Consider the following 20,718-nt stretch of genomic DNA (forward strand, 5'->3'; position numbering starts at 1 on the left):
TTAGAGACAGTGTTTCCTCCAAGGCTGGAAGGAAGGAGGGAAGGATAAGGTTGACAGTGTATGGGAATTACTTGATAAGTATTAACTCCTTAGTAAACTACGAACCATATCATTATAGCTGTAAGGGCTTTTTTTTCTAATCTGCATAAAAGCACCATATTCATACTTGACTGTCAGCCTGTGGGACTGCATCCACCCAGAGGGGGCACCTTTTCTAATTTGCACAAAGACGCTATACAGGCCAGCACTGGTGCTGCCTTAACTCTAGCTTCAAAGGAAACTGGAAAGCATATTTCTGGCTTATACTTTAGGGAGATCGGAGCATAGAAAGGGTGTTCCAAAGATTCTGGGAAGCTAAGAAAGCAAAACAAATATTCTCTGTGACTATCTAATAAGCTAAAAAGAAGGAAGATTTGAAGAGAACAGTAAATGTCTGAAGTAGCCATTAGGAAGAGAAATAGAAATTAAGTAAAATGATTTCTCAGCAATATGAGCACCCAAATAAGATTGAAGCTCAAAAATTTATAATTCATTTGTTCACTTAATTATTCAACAAATATTTATTAAATGCCACGTGCCAGGTACTATTCTAGCCACTGGGAACCCATTGTGGAGATGGTGATGATGATAAATGTTTTGGAAAAAAATGTAGCCAGCTTAGGGGATTGAGAGAGGTGGAAACAAATAATGCAAGCTTAGGTGGGATTTTCAGGGAATGCACTCAAAGGAAGTAACATTTGAACAGAGCCCTGATTATAGTGATGGAGAAAGCTATATAAAGTTTGCCCCAAAAAGATGTTTCAGGCATAGGTAGCAGCAAGGCCAAAGTCTCTGAAGGCGACATGAGTTTGGTGTGTTTGAAGAACACCAAACTGGCCACTGTGACTGTAGCAGTTGGCTTGGCCAGGGGAGGGAGAAATGGTAGGAGATGAGGTCATAAGGTAGGCGGGCCTGAATTATGTAGGGTCTTGTAGGCCATGGTAAGGAGATTACATTTTAAGTGGGAGGAAATCTGTTGTAGAATTTTGAGCAGGATAGTGACATGATTCGATGGCACTGGTGGCTGGATGGAGCATCAGCTATAGGTGGGCAGCAGTGGAAGCAGAGAGACTAGATCACAAGGGATTACAGTGGCGGAGGTGAGAGATCCAGCAGCTAGGAGAGGATTTGAGCTGTAAGAAATTCTGTTGGTTTGGGCTGCTATGACAAAATATCAGACTGGGTGGCTCAAACAACAGATATTTATTTCCCACAGTTCTGGAGAATGGGAATCCCCTGATCAAAGAGCCAGCAGACTTGGTTCTTGGTGACAGCTCTCTTCCTGGCCGCAAGACAGCTACCATCTCACTGTGGGCTCACATGACCTCTTCTTTGTGTATAACCAGAGAGAGAATTCTGGTTTCTCTTTTTCTTATAAGGATACTAATCTTGTTCTGGGGGCTCCACTCTCAAGACCTCACTGAAACATAATTACCTCCCAAGAGCCCCACCTTCTAATATAATCACATTGGGGGGGGTTAGGGCTTCAGCATATAGATTTTAGGGGAGACGCAAACATTCAGTCCATAACAGAAGTAGCTAGATTATAGACATAATCTGATGGATCCGATAAGAGATGTAAGAAAAAGAGTAATCCAAGATAACTCTTAGGTTTTGGGCCTGAAAATTTGAGGGAATTATGTGAGTAGTATGCTGGAAAATGTTTAACAAATGTCACTCTGCGGGAGGAAAAAAGTCCTTATTTGTAGCATTTGCCAATCTCCATGGTGTAAATACTCCTCTCATGGCCGATTTTGAGCTATTGATGTGGCTTCACTGAACACAGAGTTGAGAAGAGATGTTAACTTTTGAACATAGCTCTTTGACAATTTAACTTCAGTCTAAAGACAAAAAGAACTGCAAACTAACCTTGAACTTTAGTGGATGGGTTTCATTTTGATTTTCTTAATGGTATGGGTTTGCAATTCTGAAACTTTTTAATGTGTGTTGTAGGATTCAGCAAATGAGTAAATATACTTATGATACTGGGAGCCAGGTGTCTCAGTATTGAAGAAGGGAAATATAAATATGGATTGAGTAAAGACTAGGAAGAATATTTTGATGGTGAATTGGAATGAATTCCAATTCTTTCAGTGCTCTGTCCACTGTAAGGGAAGCAAAACACCATAATAGCAATGAGAGCATCTAGCACCAATCTTTGTTTCTAAATATCATATTCACTAAAAGGAATCAAGGATCCTTGGACAAATGACTGATTCCAGGGCTAGGACACAGAAAGTATAAGATGAGCCTGAAACGTTATTTTGTGTGTATGTGCCAGAAAGAAAGTATTCAGAAAATTATGGTGTACATCAAAAGTACACAGGAGTCAGCCTAAAAAGGATTCCACTGGCCAAACCTGGGACAATTTAACATTAAAATATATCATGATAGCAATGTATAATAACCTACTGAATAAAACAAAAATCTATAATATCGATAGATAGATTAAAAAGCTCTTTTTTACATGCTAACTAATACCAACTAATAAATCTAGATGGAATGATGACTTCAAAAGCCATCATTTTGCACCAAGAATGGGACAGACTGATATTAAGTGCCTCTTGGTATGGTGTACCAAGGAGGAGAAGGAGGAAGAGGAAAAGGGAGAGGGAGAGGGGGGAGGTGGGAGAGGGAAAGGGGGGGGAGGAGGAGGGGGAGGAGGGGGAGGGGGAGGAGGAGGAGGAGGATTTAGTTCTACTCTTTCAATGTTTCTGTAAGTTTAAAGTTATTTTAAAATAAAAAGTTAAAAGGCAAGAAAGAGAGACCCACTATGTTAAAAGCCACTTGAGAATTGACTTTTGGATTTAACAAGCTAGAGGTCATGAGTAACCGTAACAGGAGAGATTTCAGCAGAGTGCTGGGGAAGAAAACATAACTGGGATCTGTTGATGAGAGGGTGGGAGATTAAGAAAGAATCAAGTGAGAGAGGTCTCCTTCAGGGAGTTTTGCTTAGCTGAACGGGAATACGTAGTTAAGAGAGGGTTGTTTTTTTGTTGCGTTTTGTTTTAATGAGACATTTTAAATATGTGATGGGCACGTTTCTATGATACAGTAGCAAAAGAAAAAGGGATGATACATGACAAAGGGATAAATGACAGAAGAAAATCACTAAGGAGGCACAAGGGGACAGGATCCAGGGATACGCAGACCACCTGGTCCTAGTGGGAGTTCAGACATTTCATCCACGGTACAGGAAGAATACATGGGCAAGTGGTGGAGAGACGCGGCCATTCTCTTCATTTTGTTTCTCATACTTCAGTGTAATTCAAACTGAGAGCACCAGCTGAGAGTGAGGAGGCAGCAGGGGTGTCGAACATTTGAGGAGAAAGAAGAAGGTATTTTTAATTAGCTCAGAAGAAGGGGGAGGGAGTTAACTGCTGAATGTATCAGGATGGCTCAGCAGTGCTGAGCCCACTTCAGATTTCTTTTTATCATAAATAAAGGAGCAACTCAGCACAACTTCCACACCCCGTAAGGAGAACTAGGTAATTCAGTATAACGCTCCAGACAAAAAAGCTGGACAAAATATTTTTAAAGTCTTCTTAAAAGCATCAAGTAGGTAACTAAATCGTGACGAGAGACTTGTCTGAGAGGAAATTCAGAAAGGTGACGGCAGCCTCTCGGCTGCTTTGGCTCTCGGGGGGCCACTGTTAGTCCTGAGCAGGCAGCCGAGACAGCGAATTAGGCTTTGACAGATTCTCGGGGCTTGGAAGATGAAAGTCAGAGCCCAGGGCCTGTCAAGGGTGAGGCCCCTGGTAAACCACTCTAGGAGTCAGAAAAAGCCAGAAGCAAACCTACCATGAACTTGCAGCCCAGACTCAAGTCATCCGAGAGGATCAGAAAAGTTTCTGCCCTAAAACTGGATAGAGTGATCCTGAATTGCTAGTGCCCCCGTGCCCCCGGCAGCAGCAAAGAAAATTCTCTGTGGGGAAAATTATGCTTTCAAATATAATCTGAAGCACAGTGTCAGGTCCTCCATTACAGCACCGTCGCCTACCTTCCCAGCCATCTCTTCTCAGCCTTCCCCTTTCCACGCCCCATCCCTACTGGCCATCCAGCCTTCGGTGGACCCCTGCAGTTTCTGTTCTGCTTAACAGGTTAGTTTTCTACCTTCCCTTATGTCCTGGTCTTTGTCTAGAATTCCCTTCCCACCACTTTTTTTTTTTACTGAGGTACAACTGACATATAACATTATACTAGTTCCAGGTTTACAACATAATGATTCCATATTTGTACATATTGTGAAACGATCACCACAATAAGTCTAGTTAACATCCATCACCATATTTTGTTATGAAAGTTGTTTTCTTGTGATGAGAACCTTTAAGATCTACCCTCTCGGGCTTCCCTGGTGGCGCAGTGGTTGGGAGTCTGCCTGCTAATGCAGGGGACGCGGGTTCGGGCCCTGGTCTGGGAGGATCCCACATGCTGCAGAGCAACTAGGCCCATGAGCCACAACTACTGAGCCTGCGCGTCTGGAGCCTGTGCTCCGCAACAAGAGAGGCCACGATAGTGAGAGGCCTGCGCATTGCGATGAGGAGTGGCCCCTGCTTGCCGCAACTAGAGAAAGCCCTAGCACAGAAACTAAGACCCAACATAGCAATCAATCAATCAATCAATCAATAAATCTTTAAAAAAAAAAAAAAAAAAAAAAGATCTACCCTCTCAGCAACTTTCAAATATGCCTTACAGTATTATTATTATTTTTATTTTTATTTTTTTTTGGCCACACCACCCGGCATGTGGGATCCTAGTTCCCTGACCAGGCATCAATCCGTGCCCCCTGCATTAGAAGTGCAGAGTCTTAACCACTGAACCGCTGGGGAAGTCCAATATTAATAACTATAGTTACCACGCTATACATTACATCCCCAGGGCTTAATTATTTTATAACCAGAACTTTGTACCTGTTTGAACACCTCCACCCACTTTTTGTTTTTTTTTTTTTGAAACAGTGGCTTAAACAAGATAGAAACTTGTTTCTCTTTCATTGAGTAGTCCAAGGGTAGAAAGTCCGGGGCTTCCGAAGATAGAACTTGCACCTCTCGATCCAAGACAGCAGCTCCAGCTCTCCCATCTCTCAGGCAGCCACGTTCCCCACCATTTCTGCCCAAGAAATCCAAGTTCCTGTGCAGAGTCAAGCTACTCTGGTAAGCTGTCCTGGCCCCAGAGTCAGAATTAATCTGTCCCATCCCTGTTTCTTCATTCATTTGTCATTTGATTCCAGCATCTGCTGCTGCATAGTTCCGTTGTACGTTTGCTCACTCTCTGCTACTTTGTGGGTCTAGGGAGGGCAGACATCATGTCTTGTCCACCTCTGTTCTCTGCATCATCAGCCTCGCTCCCTGCGCTGAGTAGGTGCTCATAAATGGTCACTGACTTGAACTGTGACAGCTAGAAAAATTGAGCTGAGGTTAAAAGTTACAGATCTTCTCTTCCAGTTTCTGGGTCTAATCAAATAATGTTCCCTGGTTTTACCCAACTTTGAAAAAGTTACTTTCAAGGTCAGGAATGAGGGAATATTCTGCCCGTTTTATTTTATGAGCAGACACAAAGATTAGGTTTGCTTTTTCCTTTTTAGTTCTCCTAACATTGAGCTGATTGATGGAAGGTAGAGGAAAGTAATAAACCTTTATTCGCAGAACTACAAAACCCTCTCCAGCTGCCACCTCCTTCCCTCTCTAGAGATAGACGGGGCCATTGCTATTATGAAATACACAGCAGAAGGGTGTTTTTCCAGTAATCCCTCTGGTACTCATCTACATCTTGACTACTTCTTGATAAAGATATCACCCTCTAGATAGAACCTGTCTTCAAGACAAGCAGGCCACATATACTTTTAACTATTTGGTTTCTTAAAGAGAATAGCAGTTTATAATGAAGAATGGACTCTTCCGTTCAGGACAATGATCTTCCAGCCTTAGAGAGGCAGCATACTGGGTCAGATTAAGTAGAAATTTCAGAAATAAATTCGTCATAATATTCCACACCTCAGGACTCTCCTGTTCTTTATCTCAGCCAGTAACAACTGGCCAGGGCCCAGCTGATGAAGAGGGAAGCCAGGGAAGGCACGCGCCCTTGTAAGCCAGGTGGCTCTCTGTCTGGCCTGATGCTGCAGTAAAGGCCTCAGAGTCCAACTACATCACTCCTGCTGGCTGGGGATGGGTCCTCTTGCAGTTAGCTTTCGCTGCAGACCAAGCCTTCCTAGAATTGAGTGACTTAAAACCACAACCGGGTATACCTTCTGACTCTTCTGTGGGCTGGCAGGGTAGGTCTTTTTGCCTGGGCTACTTCCCTGACCTCGGTCGAGCCTGCACCATCTGCGGCCAGCTGGTGGCTCAGCAGGGCATGGATGGGCTAGGATGGCCTCACGCATGTCTTGCAACCGGCTCAGTGTCAGCCTGGGCTGAGGCGTGTGTCTCTCATCATCCAGCATGCTAGCTCAGGCTCATCCTCATGATGATCTCGGGGGTCCAAGTACAGTGAGAAGGCAAGCTCTAGCACTTGGGTTTTCAAGCCTCTGCTTGGGTCAGGTCGTTGGGTAACAAAGCCGGCCCAGATGTGACAGGCTGCAAAATAAAGGCCACCTCTGCATGGAAGGATCTGCAAGGCCACATCGAACAGGGGCACGCATACAGGGATGGGAAAAATCTGAGGCTGTTTTAACAATATTCCACACACAGGCCCTAGCCTCCACCACCTTCAGCCATCTGAATTATTTCTCCTTGGTCACTCTCCCAGAAGGTAACAGCAGAAAAACAAGCGATTGAAAAAAGAAGGTGGTGCCGACTGCCTTTCATGGAGCCCTTGCACGTTGGCACCTTGTTGGGTTTGCTGCACGCCGCCTGGGAAGGCAGTCAAAGCAGACACCTGGAGACAAGAGACAGAGCACGTGCTGGGAGTGCAAAAGCTCCGTGCAGCTCCACTCATCTGGAGGGAGAATGGGAGAGGCTGGGTGGCCCAGTTCCTGAGAAGTAGATGGCTGAGGGGGTGAGCAGGCCTCGGCTCCTCCCTCCTTTCCCTCCATCAACTCAGGGGCGTCAGAGTCACCCCAAAGCCACATCTCCTGGAAAAGTGGACAGCGTGGTTTAAAAAGTAGATGACTGCACACAAAAACTTCATTTTAGGGATTTGCCTCATGGCACAGTGGCTAAGACTCCACGCTCCCAATGCAGGGGGCCCAGGTTCGATCCCTGGTCAGGGAACTAGATCCCACATGCCGCAATTAAGAGTCCGCATGCCACAACAAAGGAGCCCACGTGCCTCAACTAAGGAGCCCGCCTGCCGCAACTAAGACCCGGTGCAACCAAATAAATAAATAAATAATTTTTTTAAAAAAATAAGTAAAAAAACTTCATTTTAAAAAGAGTAGTTTTAACATTTTACATTTAACATTTTATTTGGAGGTGGTTTCAAGCATACAGAAGAACTGCAAGAACATGAACAGTACATAGAACTGCTGGCCCTTTATCCAAAGTCACTTATTATTAACATCTTGCCTTGTTTGCTTTATCATCTGTACTCTAATCCCATATATATATATATATATATATATATACACTCTCTCTATATAAATATATGCTCTCTCCATTGCTCTCAAATGATTTTATAGATACACACACACACATATATGTGTCTGTATATATATGTGTACACACACACACAGTAAACCATCTGAGATTGAATTGTCTACACTGTGTACCCTAAATACTTCAGTATATATTTGCTATGTCTATCTTCTCAAACATCCTTGAAAATTCAGAGAACAAACACTGAAGAGGGGCCCCGCTGTCCAGCCGTAGGAAGCCCCGAGCAGGGCACCACAGTGCTCAGCTGGGAAAAGCCCTCTCCCACCTGCTCTCCCTTCTCCTCTGAGGCCTTAAGAGCCTCCCTCTCTCCCCTTCTAGGAGGGCAACACAGCAGGAGGAGAGGCAATAGAAAGAGACAGGGAGGGATGGGCCATTTAGCCGCAAGAGAAGTGAGCAAGGAGGGAAAGATGCATGATTGCTTCTGGGAAATCAAACAATTACGGGGGCAGGAGGAGGAGAGGAAGAACACTCAAAGTTGTTTTTTATTTCACATCGCGATGGGGAGGAAGGAAAGCATTACGCTGCAAAGGAGCGCATAGGGCTGTTAGAAGACGTGGCCAGACACCCCAAAGACATATTCTCTACTTGATTAATTTGCTTAAGACTGACTTGCAAGGAAGTCTCGCGAAGCCTTAAAAACTAGAGGCCTCTCAGTAGTATGCACTGAAAATACATGGGACGTTTTCCTTCTAGAAACATTCTAGCAGCGTCTTCCTCCTTCTGAACGAACCGGCCTCGTGATGTCAGAAGCAGCGCGCTCCAGCTCGGAGGTTCTCGGCTGTGGCTTGCTGGTCTCTAGTGGCCAGGAAGGAACCTCGCCGCTCCGGCTCCGCCTGGCTTCACTGTGACTTCAGCGAGGAGGGGGGGTGTGGACAGGGGTTTATGCTAAGGGTCTTAGTTACTAACCACGTGGAGGGCTTCCTGGGAATACTGGAGACTATTGGCTTCTTTATCCAAACCCCCATTTACCTGGATAACAAACTTGCTTTGGCCCAGAACAGAGGCAGCATTTAGGCCCAGACTCGAATTCCTTGTTTCTAAGATGTAGATAATATTCTAAAGATAGTGCTTTCCAGTTTCTCTGGTGAAAGGTGTAAAAGTAGATGGCAGGTAAGATAGGTTTGGAGCAGACTCGTGAGCATGTGAGGAGGAAAATCAAGTGGAAATAACGTAAAGCAAACAAGTGTGTAAACTCTCAAGGAGGATATACATAGACAGCATTATTTTTGGGAAAGCTCAGTGATCACGTGGCCTCCCTAATAGTTTCTTGAGCAACCTTTGCAACTTCTCCGAGCTTCAGCTTGCCCATCTGGGAATAACGGTCCATCCCGCGTGTATGCGTTGCCGAGATGACACGAGTCAGGACGTGAAGGGCTTACTTTACCTTTCACTGTGCGCGAGTGACGCTTATTAAAGTTCTAATAAATTTAGCTATTATCATTATTTTACTGTTTTAGTCTTATTATTCTCTAGGAGATACAGTCCCATCTTCAGTTTTATGGCAGACCGGGAGAATCTTTCCCTAAATTGAAATTCTGCTTGACAGTTTATACAGGTCTTCAAGTACATGTTGGTCCCACTTAATTAAGGCAGCGCCTAAAATTCCTCATAAAGTTCTCCTCAAATAGATGGAATGCTCCTTCTTCTAAGGGGAAAGATGCACTTGAATGGCCTCTTGATATGAAGATACTACAGAAGGGATCTAAGTGGACTTTGAGGGGGTTGACAAAATGGACTTCAAAGCCCTTGCAGGCCTAAAATTTTAAATCACGTGACTCTCTGACCTGCTTATTGCCTGCAAATTCATGAGCGGCGGTAGAGAGCAGAGGAGACCGAGAGACACATCTCCGCACAAGCCCGTGGTTGACCCCGCCCTCCACGCGGGAGGGAAACTCCGTTCTTCCTCCTCAGACGGGCACCCCGGTCCCTCCCAGGCACACAGGGATGCTCCTGCAATGGCACAGAGGATGCCCGTGACAGCAGCCCCCCTCCCAGCGTCACGCGCCAAGCATGCTTTCCAAGTGGAGCAAAGATGGGCGTCAGGCTGAAGTAAATCAAAATAGTAAGACTTTGCAGGATGACTGGAAAAACGAAGAGACCTAAGTAAATAACTGATAGTAGAAACTGGCAAGGATGATTTAGATGTCAATTTGATTTTTACATGATATAAATATTATAACTTTAGTATTTTGACGGAAAATAATGCAAATAATATCACATAATTTGTTTGTCAATTCTACCTAACAGCAATAGATTTAATAGAATCCTGTGATTAGTGTGCAGAGGAAGAAATGATATGTGCTTGTATTGGGACACAGAACCTACACATACTTAATTCTTTTTTGTATAAAGGTAGAATAACAAGTTGGTGAATTAACTGTAGTAAATAACAATAATGGGTCATAGGTTTCTAAGAAGAATCCATCACTATAAACCAGTAATAGTTTGATACATAAGGCATTTATAAGTTGGAATTACATGGCAAAAATATAATATCAAAATAGATCATTTTTGTTGAGCACTTACTTAATACCAGGTGCTATGCAAAGTGCTTTTCATGTATCATCTCATTTAAGCCTTGAGACAGATAGTATATTATCCCATTTTACAGATGACAATGGGGTCCTTAAATAATTTATTTTCTCCTCTTCATATAATTTGACACAATTTATAATTACACATTTATTTGTTTGGGTATTTGATTGATTTCAAACACAAAATTGCAATGTATGCTTGCCCATGGTCACTCAGCGTTGGGAAACTCTGCTTTGGGAACTGTTAACTTTTGGATCTATGGCATAAACCAAACTGGGTCTGCTGAAAATATGGGGCTGAGGAAGCCATTTTCGAACCATAAAAAGTCACAAGTGACGTCAGCAACACGGCCGAATAAGATGTCTTTCATTCATATCCCCTCTCAACAACAACAATTTGGCATCTATCCATGGGCAAAAGTGCCTTTGTGGGAGCTGTGTGATCCAGCACCATATGTCAAGGGACTTTGGAGGCGCCTCATCTATCCATGCATCAGGTAATAAGCAACAAACCTTGGTCTTGCCTGTGGACCTTGCAGTGGCCCATGAACCAGCTCCAGCCCCTCTTGGCCATGGTTCAGAAGCCCCTGGAGAACACAGTCTTACACAATCACCCATGGACAAGAGAGCCTTTGTGGAGGTCCAGGTTTCCAGCATACCACTGGAGCCAAAAATACAAGTTTGGATGCACTGGAGAGGGTAAGAGGAATAATTTGACCTTACCTGCATCACCCCTTCCCAAGGTGTCACAGCTCAGTGCCAAGAGAAACCTTCCGGACCCATGATTTCTCTTGCAGGGAGTCTGAGAGAGTGCTCAGCTTCCCCAACTGTGTGGCATGCTGCCAAGGACGACTATGTCTCTGCCTCACCCCATCCAGACTACTGAGCCTTCCTGCATAACTGGGGGCTGGGAAGAGACTGAGAGAGTGGCTGATAGAACATTCAGAGGACATTAAAGAGATGCAGATCCTACTAACTGCATCAAGGACTCCATCAAGAAGCCCACCCATGAGCAGCTGGGAACCCCACACGTGCAGATCCACCCAAAGGGCCCATGGGTACACCTAGTGCTCTGTGCCTCACCCACACACCTCCCCTCCTGTGCCCAGCTCCCTCTGGATGCTCCCAATTAGCAAGATCAAGCTTTGGCAGACGGCTACTGAGCGTGTGCAGAAAGCCTGCCCAAATCTGCAGGCCAGAAGAGACCACAAACTTGACCTTTAGCTCCGCCCCTGGGAAAGCAAAAGGAAGGTTGTCAGCACTTGGCTCACTGCATTGCAGAAGGGATAGAAGGCATACAAGCTTAAGAATTTTGCCACAAGAGGGAGCAAGAATCATGGAGTGGGTGTATCCATAGAAGGTCTGGGAAAGCCTCAGAATCCCTAGCAGGGCTGACAGAGGTATATCTCTCCTTAAGGCAGTTAGTAAAGACTGGAGGAGGTGACTGCTGCTTCAAATGGGAAGATAGCAATGCCAGACTTCAAGGAACATGAAAAATTAAGGAAACATAACACCACCAAAGGATCTCAATAATCGTTCAGTAACCAACCCCAAAAACAAGGAGATCTGTGATTTACCTGATGAAGAATCAAAACAATTAATAAGATGGCATTAGTAAGTCCTTACTTATCAATAATTAATATAAAGGTAAATGCTTTAAGTTATTCAATCAAAAGGCATAGAGTGTCTGGATGGATTTATTTTTTAAAAAAAGACACAACTGTATACTGCCTACAAGAAACTCACTTCAGCTTTAAGGACACATATGGGCTCAAAGTGAAGGGATGAAAAAAGATATCCCATGCAAGTGTAAACCAAAAGAGAGCAGGAGTAGCTATACTTACACCACACAAAATAGGCTTTAAGCCAAAAACAGTAACAAGAGACAAAGAAAGTCATTATATAATGATAAAGGGGTCAATTCATTAAGAGGACATAACAATCATAAATATATATGAACCCAACATCAGAGCACCTAAATATACTAAGCAAACGTTAATAGATCTGAAGGGAGAAATAGACAACAATACAATAATAGTAGGGGATTTCAATACCCCACTCTCAGCAATGGATAGATCATCCACACAGAAAATCAATAAGGTAAGGTAATCAATAAGGTAATACTGGACTGAAACTATACTTTAGATCAAATTGACCTAACAGACATATACAGACTATTCCATCCAACAGTATCAGAATACACATTCTTCTCAAGTGCACACTGAACATTTTCTGGGATAAATCATATGTTAGGTTACAAAACAAGTCTCAGCAAATTTAAGAAGATTGAAATCATACCAAGTATCTTTTCTGATCACAATAGTATGAAACTAAAAATCAGTAATAAGAAGAAAACTGGAAAATTCACAAATATGTGGAAATTAACACACTCCTAAACAAACAATGGGTCAAAGAGAAAATCAGAAAATATCTTGAAACAAATGAAAGTGGAAACACAACATACCAAAACTTATGGGCTGCAGCAAAAGCAGTTCTAAGAGGGAAACTTATAATGATAAATGCCTCCTTTAAGAAAAAAGAAAGTTCTTAAATAATCTAAATTTCACCCCAAGGAGCTAAAGAAAAAGAACAAACTAAGCCCAAAGTTTGTCGAAGGAAGGAAATAACAAAGATCAGAGCAGAAATAAACAAAATAGACACCAGAAAGACAATAGAAACGATCAACTGGACTAAGAAAAAAAGACAGAAGATTCAAATAAATAACATCAGAAATGAAAGAAGAGACATTACAACTGATACCACAGAAGTATGAAGGATCATAAGAGACTATTACAAACAATTACATGCCAACAAAATGGATAACCTAGAAGAAATGGATAGATTCCTAGAAACATACATCCTACCAAGACTGAATCATGAAGAAATAGAAAATCTGAACAGACCAATAACAAGTGAGGACATTGAATCAGTAATCAAAAATCTCCCAACAAAGAAAAGCCCAGGATCAGATGGTTTCCCTGGTGAATTCTACCAAACGCTTAAAGAAGAATTAATGCCAATACTTCTCAAACACTTACAAAAAAATGAAGAGGAGGTTATGCCCCCAAACGCATTTTACAAGGCCGGCATTACCATGAAACCAAAGCCAGATAAGGACACTACAAGAAAACTATAGACCAATATCTGATGAATACAGATGTAAAAATTCTCAACAAAATATTAGCAAACCAAATTCAACAGTACATTAAAAGGATCATACAAAATGACCAACTGGGATTTATCCCTGGGTTGCAAGGATGATTCAACATGTACAAATCAATAAATATGATATACTACATTAATAGAATGAAAGATAAATTCATCGGATGATCTCAATAGAGGCAAAAAAGCATTTGATAAAATACAGCATCCTTTTATGATAAAAATGCTCAATAAATTGGGTATAGAAGGAATATACCTGAATATAATAAAGGCCATGTATGACAAACCACAGCTAACATCATAACTCAACAGTGAAAGGTAGAAAGCTTTTCCTCTAAAATCAGGAACAAGACAAGGGTGCCCATTCTCACCTCTCCTATTCAACATAATACTGGAAGTCCTAGCCAGAGCAATTAGGAAAGAAGAAGAGATAAAAGGCATCCACGTCAGAAAGGAAGAAGTAAAATTGTCTCTGTTTGCAGATGATATGATCATATATAAAAAAAATCCTAGACTCCACAAAAAAACCGTAAGAACTAATGAACTAATTCAGTAAAGTTCCAGATTACAAAATCAACATACAGAAGTCAGTTGCATATCAATACATAAAGAAATATCTGAAAAAGAAATAAAGAACACAATCCCATTCACGATAGCATCAAAAACAATACAATACTTAGGAATAAATTTAACTAAGGACATGAAAGATTTGTATATTGAAAACTATAAGACTTTAATGAAAGAAATTGAAGAAGACACAAATAAAAAGGAAAAATATTCCATGTTCACGGACTGAAAGAATTAATACTGCTAAAATATCCATATTACCCAAAACCATCTATAAGTTTAATGCAATCTTTATCAAAATTCTAATGGCATTTTTCACAGAAATGGAAAAAACAATCTTAAAACTTGTATGGAACCCCAAAAGATCCTGAATAGCCAAAACAATCCCGAGAAAGAAGAACAAAATTAGAGGCATGACACGTCCTGATCTAAAACTATATTACAATGCTATGATAATCAAAAAAGGATGGTACTGGCCGAAAAAATAGACAAATAGACCAATGAAACAGAATCAAGAGCCCAGAAATCAAGCCGAGCGTATATGGTCAATTAATATTTGACAAGGGAGCCAAGAACACTCAATGTGGAAAGGACAGTCTCTTCAATAAATGGTGTTGGAAAAACGGGATAGTAGCACAAAAAGAATGAAACTGGACCCCTATTTACAATGCTCACAAAAGTTAACCTGAAAAGGATTAAAGACTTAAACATAGCAGCCAAAAGCATAAAACTCCTAGAATAAAAAACAGGGAAAAATCTCCTTGATATTGGTCTTTGCAACTATTTTTTGATATGACACCAAAAGCACAAGCAACAAAAGCAAAAATAATAGGACCACAATCAACAAAATGAAAAGGCAACCTACTGAATGGGAGAAAATATTTGCAAACCATATGCTGATAAGGGGTTAATATCCAAACTATATAAGGAATTCATACAACTCAGTAAGAAAAAAGAATCTAATTTAAAAATGGGCAGAGGCACTGAATAGACATTTTTACAAAGACATACAAATGGCCAACAGATACATGAAAAGAAACCCAACATCACTAGTTACCAGAGAAATGCAACTCAAAATCACAATATCACCCCCTACCTGTTATAATGGCAATTATAAAAAAGGCAAGAAACAACTGTTGACAAGGATGTGGAGAAAAAGGAACCCTTGTGCACTGTAGGTGGGAATGTAAGTTGGTCCAGCCACTATGGAAAACAGTATGGAGGGTCCTCAAAAAGTTAAAAATAGAACTCCCATATGATCTAGATATCCCACTTATGAGTATATATCCAAAGGAAATGAAATCAGGGTCTCAAAGAGATATCTGCACTCTTATGTTCAATGTAGCATTATTTACAATAGCCAAGATATGAAAACAACCTGTCATTCTACAGATGAATGAAGAAAATATAGCATATATATATATATATATATATATACACACACACACACATATACACACACACACACAATGGAATATTATTCAGCCATGAGAAAGAAGGAAATTCTGCTATTTGCAACAACATGGAGGGATCTCCAGGGCATTATGCTAAATGAAATTAGAGAAAGACAAATACTGTAAGATTTCACTTATATGTGAAATCTAAAAAAGTTGGACTCATAAAAGCAGAGAGTAGTATGCTGATTGCCAGGGGCTGAGGGTGAAGGAAATAGGGCGATATCAGTCAAAGTGTACAAACTTCCAGTTATAAAATGAATAAGTTCTGGGGAACTAATAAACAGCATGGTGACTATAGTTAACAACACAGTACTATATACTTGACAACTGCTAAGAGAGTAAATCTTAAATGTTCTCAGCACAAAAAAAGAAATGGTAATTAGGTAAAGTGAACTAACCATACTGTGGTAATCATTTCACAATATATGTGTATCAAATCATCATGTTGAACACCTTCAACTTCCACAATGCTATATGTCAATTATACCTCAATAAAGCTGTGGGGAAAAGACTTAAGAAGTCAAACATGAGGAAAAGCTCAGATGATTATAGAGATGCTGGCTCCAAAGTCCTTGAGCTGCTTGATCAATGCCAGCAGCCACCTTCATTCAAACTTTCTAAGAGAAAAATTAGCCCCATTTTTATATAAGCTGCTGTAAGACAGGTTTTATGCTACTTGCAGCTTAAAGTACTCCTGACAGGGTTCCCTTACCCCAGGAGAGCCGCAGCTCTTGTTTAGCTGCTCACATGAAGAGAAGGAGTCTGGAACACTGATTGGAAACAACTATACCATAGAGTTCCTATGAGGCCAGGGAAAAAAAATCTGGAAGTTAGGGAACTAGAGGGCTCTTTGCTCTATGTGCTGTTTTTTTCCCAAATAGGCATGATTTATTATAAATAAATGAAAACTACAGGGGACAAAAATTTTAATTTACCTTTAACCAATAATTTGCTTTAAGAACTTTTTTGCAATCATTCAAGCAAGTGTATATTCAAGTAATCCCAGTATCATTTTTTTTAGTCAAACCAATATGCTCTGCTTAAATTCAAGTTAATAGATTATAATAATTTTTAAATGGCTGTATTTTGTCTATTTTTCTTTTCCTAATCTTTTTTTATTTTTCTTAAAATTTTTATTGAAATATAGTTGATTTACAGTGTTGTGTTAGTTTCAGGTCTACAACAAAATGATTCAGTAATACCTACATAAATAAATATATATATATGTATATGTTTTTAAGATTGGTAGGCAGGGAGGGAAGGAAAGGACAGGGATATTCTAGGTCAAAGTTTAGGACTCAGCTCTAAAGACTGAGACTTGGAACTCCCAGGTCTACTGTAAAATCTAACGCAGCGCTAGATTGACCAAGTGTTTACTGAACACAGAGCCCAGAGGAGTACGGAGAAAAAGAGACGTGAGGGAGGTAAATACAAGGGGATGTGGAATTTACCTGGAGATGAGGAATTTATTCTCGGGTTGAGTGGCTTGACTGGCGTGGGTGCCAACGGGGGTTGGGACAGTGAGAGGCGATGTCCCAACGCCGGTCAGAAACAGGAAGGAGCGCGAGCGGTGAGCCAGACAAGCAAGCGTCCGCGGCGCCTGAGCCCCAGAAAGCCGGCTTTACCGTTTGCACGTGCGTATGTCCACGCGCATGTGCGCATCACGCTGAGGACTGGCTCCACCTGGAAATGTGGCGCAGGCGCCCTCCTGATCTGGTCAGCCGGAAGGAGTTCAGAAAGCAGGGGAGTGGTCGTTTTAACCACAGGGGGACGCTGCACAGGAAAAAACAATCAACGCTCAATTTTGGAATCAACACCAGTCACAGATGTTTGTAACCTTTTGGTGTACGTGAAGCTTTGGATTCCTACCCTGCTATTATACTTGTGTCCTTGAACTTTGGATTTGTGTCTGCAGAACGGTAAACATGTTACTAGATGCCGGTTATGATTGCTCTTGCCTCCTGTTTTAACTAGAATTGGGGGTGTTCAGGGCTTCTCCTCCATTTCTATGGTTGATAGAGCGTGGATTCTATGGTACCGGCAGAGCTCACATGGACCCAGAGCCACAGATTGAGATAAGACCTTAAAGGCAATCTCCTGCGTTTTTTTGTTTTGTTTGTTTTTTCTGGCCGCACCCGGAGGCTTGTGGGATCTTAGTTCCCCGACCACGAATCGAACCCGCACCCCCTGCAGCGGAAGCCCGAAGTCTTAACCACCGGACTGCCAGGGAACTCCTCAATGTCCTGTTTCCCAGATGAATAAACTGAGGCCCAGAATTGTTACAAAGCTAATTTGAGTGCAGACCAACAGTGTGTGTCTCTGCAGTGCTGTGCTTATATCACATTCTGCCTCTCCTGGCAGGAAAGTATCCCTGTTCAGTGTTGTCTAAAAGGCCCCTTATTGGATTGCACCAACCCGTGGTTGTAGGAAGCTTTGGTGACGTATGGGATTGTCATACTCCTCGTCAGTGCAAGTGACCCCTTGGGAGGCAGCAATGACGGGAATCAGTCAATTAGCTGAAAGGAGGTGGATTGACAATGCAGTCATTTGGAAAGCCATTTCATTTCACTTGCTGCTAACTTCAGATAAGAAGCACATACACAATCACCTAAGACAGGAGTACCACTTAATATTTTTTCCAAGTGTGTAAATATTACCACTTAGTGGTGATTACCTCTTTGCATATTTGTAAGAAAACAAAAGGAAATGTATTACTGGGTTATTAAGCCACATTTTGTTATAAGGGATTTAAATAAATTTCATATTTTAGTCTGCCAATTATGTTATTTCTCTCTAGCTTCTGAGTATAATTAATTAAAACAGTAATGGGTCTGTGATCAAAGTTTATATTAATATTTAGATTATTAAAGTACTGAGAGAAAATGATTTTCCACAAAAGACGTTTTAACTTAGTAAATTAAATAATTCCCATTTTACACTAGGAGAGAAAAAGAGAAGTAGAAAGTAACTTGGAGATTTCTAACATGAGCAACTTGGAGGATGAATTCACATAATTAAAAATACATTAATAGTTGTGGGAAGCTATTTGCAAAAAGAACTGGAATAATTTCCTCTCTCTTCATGTCCTTGAGCACTTCCCTTCCACGCTGACTCTTGGCTTGCCTGTGTGACTTGCTTTGGTTAATAGAACAATAGCAAATGTAACATAAGCAAAGACTTGAAAAGTGCTTGTGTGTTGCTCTTAGTAGCTCTATAATCACGAACATGTGAATGAGCCCAGGCTAACCTGCTGGATGATGCGGGACACCTGGCCAAGTCATCCTCTTCCTTACCTGACATAGAGCCAACAACCAGACATGTAAACGAGGCCATCGGGGTAAGGCAACCTCCGCCGAGCTTACTGAGACCAGAAGAACTGCCTGCCAAATAATGTTATAAATATTTATCCTTTTTAAAATTATCTTTTTTTAAGCATTTTTTCATTAATTAATTTATTTATTTATTTTTGGCTGTGTTGGGTCTTCGTTGCTGCACGTGGGCTTTCTCTAGTTGCGGCGAGCGGGGGCTACTCTTCGTTGTGGTGCGTGGGCTTCTCATTGTGGTGGCTTCTCTTGTTGTGGAGCACAGGCTCTAGGTGAGTGGGCTTCAGTAGTTGTGGCACGTGGGCTCGGTAGTTGTGGCTCACAGGCTCTAGAGCGCAGGCTCAGTAGTTGTGGCGCATGGGCTTAGTTGCTCCGCAGCATGTGGGATCTTCCTGGACCAGGGCTCGAACCCGTGTCCCCTGCATTAGCAGACGGATTCTTAACCACTGCGCCACCAGGGAAGTCCCTTATAATTATCCTTTAAGCCACTAAGTTTGGGGTGATTTGATTTGTAGCAAAAGCTAAATGTGATGAAAGGCATCATCTTTTTTTTTTTTTTTTTTGGTCACGCCACAGGGCTTGTGGGATCTTAGTTCCCCAACCAGGGATTGAACCCGGGCCCTCAGCAGTGAGAGCGCTGAGTCCTAGCCACTGGACCGCCAGGGAATTCCCAAAGGTATCATCTTTAAATATTGTGTTTTTAGAGAAAAAAAGATATGAAATGATTTATAGCTCCACTCCTCTGTCCTGTTCCCGCTAAAATTTATTGAAAGTGTTGTGTACACTCACTGTCTCTACTTCCTCTCTCCTAAATATCCTTAACTTCCAATTGGATTTCTGTCGGCTCCAATCTCCTGAACCCGCTTCTAGAACACCAAACTCCCCTAGCCTACCACTCTTGCCCCTTTCAGTCTCCTTTCTGACTCTGCCACTCCTTCCCACTTTCTAAAAGATTGAGCTTCTGGGTCTTCTCCCCTATCTTACACTATTTCTCTGCATAACTCATCCTGTCCTATAGCTTTAAATGTCATCTGTATGCTCACAGGTCCCATATTTACATCTCCAACCCTACCCTTTCTGAATGCGAGGTTCCTATAGCCAGCTACCACTAGACATCTCCACATGGATATCAGACTCAAATGTTCAAAATGGGACTCTTGATGCCCCTCCCTGGACTCCTAACATTCCCTTCCCACAGCTTTCCTAGTATCAGTTACTGGCATCTCCAGCCATCCAGTTGGCCAGACAAAAGAATAGAAGTTGTCCTCAATTTTTCCTTTTCCCTCCCTTTAAGTACACTCCATTAGCAAATTGTGTTAGTTTTATGCCCAAAATAAGTGTGCATCCTCTTCTCTCCGCCTCCTCTTTTAACATATTAGTTCAAAACACCATCAATTCTTTTCTAAGCTACTACAGTGGACTTTAAATGGATCCTGTTTCTACCCTTTCTCTGCCATAGTCTATTCTCTAGACAGCAGCCAAAATGATCATTTTAAAACATTCAGCATGGGGTTCCCCGGTGGTCCAGTGGCTAACACTCCGTGCTCCCAATGCAGGGGGCCTGGGTTCGATCCCTGGTCAGGGAACTAGATCCCACCTGCCGCAACTAAGACCTGGCCCAGCCAAATAAATGAGTAAAATAAGTAAATATTTTTTAAAAATAAAAATAAAAAAACATTCAGCACAAATGAGATCATATTACTACCTTGCTTAAATCCTCCAATGACTTTGTAGTGCACCACAAATAAAGTACAAATTCCTTACTGTATAATCAAGCCTCTGCCTTCCTCTCTGCGTCAGACTCCCCGACTAGAATGTGGAATTCATAAACTTTGTTTGATTATTTGTTTGTTTGTTGGAAATAGTCAATTCAATAAGTATTTATTAAATAAGTGATTGAACAGTCATAAAATGAATAAATGGCTATGTTGGCACTTGTGTTCTTAATATAATTTCCTTACTTATTTTTAATATATCAAAATGTAGGAAATACATAGGCCTTAAAAATTAGTAAACTTAAGTACCACCATCCTTGAAACTCTTT

This window comes from Balaenoptera musculus, chromosome X, assembly GCF_009873245.2.
Source record: "Balaenoptera musculus isolate JJ_BM4_2016_0621 chromosome X, mBalMus1.pri.v3, whole genome shotgun sequence".
Lineage (NCBI taxonomy): Eukaryota > Metazoa > Chordata > Mammalia > Artiodactyla > Balaenopteridae > Balaenoptera > Balaenoptera musculus.